Below are 6,000 nucleotides of genomic sequence, written 5' to 3' on the forward strand. Positions count from 1 at the left end.
CCCGCCGCCGCCACGTGACGCGGCCTCCGCCGCTGTCCGCCCCCGCCGCTCGGCGGGCCGCCATCTTGGGTCGGGGCGGCGGTCTGAGGAGGGCGGTGGTGCGGGCGGCCCCGGCCCGCTATTGCGGGCCGTGGGGGCGGGTGGAGAAGCTTGTCAGAGTCCAGGGGTGTCAACGGGGCCGTAGGCTTGTGCTGGGCTTGATGCCGTACTCGCCTTCCTGCTTTCTGAGGGGCGCTCCTTTATCCAGGCCGGTGCCTCGGGCTCGTCTGCCAGGGCTGGCCCCAGGAAGGACGCGCTGGCCAAGATGGATTTCGTCAGCTTAAAAGCTTCTTTAAAGCCACGTATGACCAGAAAGGGTACAGTGCGTGTGGGGGGGAAGAAAGGGTTCACCACCCCCCAGCAAACACTGCAGATGCTGCTGCCCTTCAGAGCAAGACTTGCGTCACAGTTCATGTTTCAGTGAAGGTGGGGTTTGCCCCGGGGAAAAAACACCAACATTGAACCAGTCAATTGTAAAAAACAAAGCTGTGTTTCTCTGGGCACAGGTGGCCACGCTACAGCCCACAAATCCACCAGGTTGGCCGTAAACAGGCCCAGAATACGATATATTAGTACGCTTAAAGCACTTGAAGAAAAAAAAAAAGGCTGCAACAAACATCACCTGCAACGTTGTTGATACCTAATTTACATACAGGATAATGATGTCTCATATGTGACTCAGCCCTGGTCATACTGCGAGTGTGTGGTAATGCCAGAAATAGACTCTCCAGATGCCTGGGCCCAAGCATGAACCACCAGAACAAGCATGTTTCCCATAAAGGTGTATTTTCTATCGCCCCTTCCCGGCTCCACATCACTACAGCAGAAGCTTGTGCAGACCAAGGGCCTGTATAAGCAAATTAATGAGATGTATCTTCTGGTCCTCACACCCAACGTTGGTGTGATGGCTATAGACGGTGCATATGCCCTGGGAGGGTTGTTCAGCCGTTTACTGCAAACTGAGCACACTCACTCAACATATTTGTTCACTCTGTTCCCCTCAGAGATTTTGGAAGATACAGAATGTGGTGGAAGGCAGCCCAACTTGTTTGTTGGAAGGGCTCCCTCATCACTGGGTTGAAACAGCTAACACTCAGACTCTAATAAGTAGGCTCCAGAACTGGGGAATGAAGCTCCATAGAAATTGGCTGCCCCCCCTCTTCAGGCCAGTCAAATCAAATCGGCACATGAAAGCCACCGCTTTAGCATCCAACAGATAAAAGAAAGAATATGCTTTGACTTTCCTGGCCAAAATTTCCCCTCTCCCATGCTGTTGCACAATATGCTGTGCTGGGCTCAGAGAATCTCTGCTCATATGCTACAGAGCACATCACTGTAAACTTTCTTATAATTCTCAATTTTCCTTTTTTTTTTTTTTTAAAAAGAAGTCATTATCTCTTACAGCTGAGAAGAATGCCTCATCTAGAAACAGAGGTATTGCCATAGCTCACATGCAGCCTACAGGGCTATGTAGACATTCAATTTGCAAACAGCTGCAGGGGTTTGAAACATTTGTGCCCTGCCCTCCTCTTCTCAAGCTGTTTATCAGTGTCCCTCGGGCATTGATTACTAGCCCGGTAGCTCTCCCAGCTGTTTGTGTGAGTGCTCCCTAACCCACTTCAAGCAGAATCAGCTGAGATATTTAAACTGTTTGAACTAGGAGCTATGCACTAACTCAGTTGATTGTGCCTGAAGTGGGTTAGGGAGCACTCAGACAAGCTGCTTTGTTAGCAGAGCAGAGGTGAGGTGAGGGGAGGGGTAAAGCACAGTAACATCTTAAGCTCTTCTAGCTGGATCCAGAAGAGGACATCTGTCCGTAGTCTAAGTAACATAGAGACAAGTCTGTGGAGAACCTGGAACAAAAATTGTGCCATAAAATGATGATAACATACATCAGCTGGTGGTCTTACAGCAATGACAAATGCAAAAACATTCATTCATGCCGGTGATATATTGGAAATCATGTATCTAGGGAATGCTTAAATGATAATAATGACAACTAGTTCCTCAGGTAGAAGAGGGAGGAGAAGGAGACACCTGATCTATACAGCTTAGTGAATGATAGATTCTTCTGAAACCATCATCATGTGGCATTTGGAGGATATCATGGCCTCTCCCTCAGAACACAGCCATTGTTATTGTCGTTTCATGCTTTAAGCCCACAGGGATCATTATGTCCTTCCGCTCTCAATACCATATAGGCCACAACTGTTAGCCGAGTTTAAGCTATACTGAAAGGGAAATGGACACCCAAGAAGTGTATGTGGTCTCAGTTTGACTACCTGTAGAGCCTGCCGTGAGTTACACAACTGAAGCTGTGCTGTTTTACGTTGGTTTGTCTACACCCCTTTTCACCACAGCATCCAAATGCCTTCAAGGAATGCGTTAAGTGATGTGGCTAATATCTGCGATTCTTTCATTTCAGTCTCAAAGGGAGAACTGTGTAGGCAGGAGAGGATTGGTTTTTTACTTTTTATTTTAGGGTTTTTATCTTAAAGTGTTGATGCTACTCTGTGTTTACAATAAAGAAGGTAATCTAAAGAAGTAGTTGTACTTTTGATAACCCTTTACTCCCATGAGAATTTATTCAACAGTAACAGAGCAGCCCCCAAGAAACTCAGGTGACTGAAAAAGCCAGCCTGCGCTCAGCTATAAGAAGCCGGTATGTGAGAAGAGGGTGCTTTTGATGCATTTATGCTAGCTTTGTGTTATTAAGATGAACTGCACGTTGTGTTCTAGATCAAACATCTTCAAAGCTGATAGTGTCATACCCAGATATATCCCGTTGCTATTTCAGAGAAGGGGTAATGGAAACCCAGCTTTGGTTACATATGTAATCTGCCAGGAGGAGACAAGGGTTCCTAAACAAAATGCATGCACAAGCTTAGTGACAGCTCAGAGTCCAGGGACATCACCAAATTAATGAGCCAGTTAACCAATTGTGTTTGCATACCCGCAAAGAAGTGAGGCTACAAAAAAGGTTTTCTTTGTTTACGTAACCTCTCCCCTGCTTAAGATCAGCTTCAGTCAGCTTTTCTTCATTGCTGAGCTGATCTGTAAAAGCACTAGGCTATCTTACTGGTACTGATAAGACCTAAGATCTGTTGAAGGACTGTACTGCTGGCACTTAGGTTCACATTGCCCGAACAACTTACCTGCAGGCCACACGTTCGTGGTGAGTTCTAGTTAAAAGGATAGTTGTAAGGGTATATTCTTCCATCACTCGTTATTTAGTGGACACCTTCATAGAGGCCCTGAGAACATTCTCCTGCACCTCTGCCTCCTCACAGAGAGGTCATCAGTATCTTGAATTGAGTAACATGAGGGTGAGGGAGCACTATCACACATCGCCTGAAGTGTCTGTTCTGTCCAGCTATTATGCTCCATCCAAAATAATTTCAGCCATGTATTTTTTAAAAAATTACTTTCAAATCTAAAATTTCAGTCTCTAGATAAGTGGCTGGTCATCACTTTTCCTTTAAACTTTGATTTTTGGTAAGTAGTGGAGAACTGTTATCAGACCATATTCAGTGAATTACTTCTGAGTTAGATAAACTGCACCCTCTGATTTTGTTCACCTGACCAGCCAAAAACAGTGCTTACATCTTGGTCACAAATACATGATTGAAGTGTTAACTTGTTTTCTAACTAGCAGAAACGATGACAACATAAAAAAGACTCAATTCAAAACCTCAGAAAGTAGCAGCACGAAAGACAGGTTTTTAATCCCTTGATCATCTCAAACACGAGGCTAGTTTAAGGGCAGCTGTTACGCAGTTGTCATCATACAATCACTAGGAAAGGTCACCAAGTAATGGTGTTCACACACTAGCAATCACAGGGTATTACTCAATCACTGGAAAGTAAATTGCTAGAGAAGCTAAGCTTTCCCCTTGGCTGCAGACGAAACAAAGTCAAAAAAAAGCAGCAACAGAGGGCAAACCATTCATACAAAGATGTATCTGTAGAGCACACATTAACCTATTGTATATTCTTTATGTCTACATAGACCTGTACACGGCTATTTCTAAGACCATTCTTCAGCAGGGTACTTCAGTCCACCTGCAATTTAAAGCACATGAATAGTCCCACTGAAAACAACAGAATTCTCCATGTCCCTAAAGTTATACGTCCTTTAAATAAGTCTGCAAATTGGGGCCTAAACAAGCTTTAATTCCTACGGAACAGTTGACCTTAATATATTGTGGCAAAAAACTACAAGCTGCTTATGCAAACAGACTAAAAAGTACTTGCTGTCTTTAAATTATATTGTGGTCTTATGGTACAAGTTAAAGCGGGTTTCCTTGATGGGGGACAGAGATGTATGTCTTTTGCAGAACAGGTGACTTATTTCTGAGTGTCTTTCCTAGTTGTGTATCCCACTGTTGTGGGATCCTTTATTTGCTTCGTAGATACATAGGGGAATGTTGCCATTTCTAGAACCTGTCTGTTTAAAAGAGGTTTTTGTCTCTCAGGTAAAAATCTTTCTGTGCTTCTCAAGTTTCTAAAACATCTCCTGTGTCTGGTTTTTTTTGCGCTGTTGAAAAGAATCAGAATCTAATATTCCTGTGGATATTGTATTACCAGCCATAATATTACCAACTGCTTCCTACCTTCCTCTTTCTATAAACCACTCGAGATTTACTGTTAGTGTGTATTTTCTTAAATTTTGCACAGTGACTTCCTACCTCTCTTTCCTGAATGGCCACTGTTAATTTAGATCTACTCAGAAACATTTTGGATTTTATCATCTAATCTAATTTCTATTTATACCACATTCATCACCATGGTAGCTGAATGCCTTAGAAAGTATGTTTGAGGTAGAGGCTATGCAAAGCTTATTTTAAGCCACTCTGATTCTTTGCCTTTAAAATTGAATTCTAACAACTTCATCTTACCCCAGCTGAGAAATTACCCTTTTGCACTTTGCAAATAACAGTCTGAAATCTGAAGCCAGTCCAGCATGACTTGGGACCCAGTTTTAGCTGAGAATATCAACTGACACCTATGTAAATAATACACTTTTATTTTGATAGTTCTCTTACTCTAAGAGAAATGTTATGATATAGAACATTCATAATTAATGAAAACAGCAGTTCCTCAAACTCAATCAAAGCCAGCAGACCTGTAGTAAACTCTCATACTCACTTTCACCTCTGTTAACACATTTGTCTACCTTGAAATCTGGCTATTATTAACTATACAGTAAAACTCTGCATATATATTATATACAATGACAAAACTGCATTACACGCTTTTGAAACAGAACACAAAATTTTGTTCCATATACTCATGCTGCACCATGGAATTTGCTAAACATTACACCTCTAATTTTAGAAATAATAACACCAGAAACCATGTTTTTACATCAGGGGATTTTACCCCTGCACTTCTGAAGAAATCTGGAAAACAACAGAAGGTCTAGCTAGTACCTAGGGAAAGTCTGAACTACTTCGTTCATCCCTATCTTCCTAAACAATACCAGCGATACACTTAGGAATTGTAAATTTAGGGAAAAAGAAAGAAGACTGCCCATATTGAACATGGGAATAGCATAAAGTCAGCTGTATTTGTCAAGTTGTTATAGTAATTGTCGTATTCACTTTCAAATTCTGTCTTTGGGGTTTCAGTTTGGTATTCTTAGGAAAAAAAGCTTGTATTATCTGACGGTTCCTTCCCTCCCTCCGACTTGAACTCACTGGGAAACTTCAGCCAAGCTTGAGTCAAAGGTAGAGGCCTGAAAGATGTAAACATTTCCAGTAGTTGTGTAAAGATAATAGCCAAGAAGCTTACAGAGAAAGGCCAATATAGCCCTTACAGAGAGATTGCAGCATCAGCACAGCTATATTATTAACAAATGAACATGGCAGAGGCAACTTCCCAGGTGCCACTATCTAAAGGACTATTTGCTTAATTTGCCCAAAACGGCTACAGAAAGCCAGCAGAACAGTTCAGAACGCA

This window comes from Haliaeetus albicilla, chromosome 2 (genome assembly GCF_947461875.1).
Source record: "Haliaeetus albicilla chromosome 2, bHalAlb1.1, whole genome shotgun sequence".
In the NCBI taxonomy this organism is placed as follows: Eukaryota; Metazoa; Chordata; class Aves; order Accipitriformes; family Accipitridae; genus Haliaeetus; species Haliaeetus albicilla.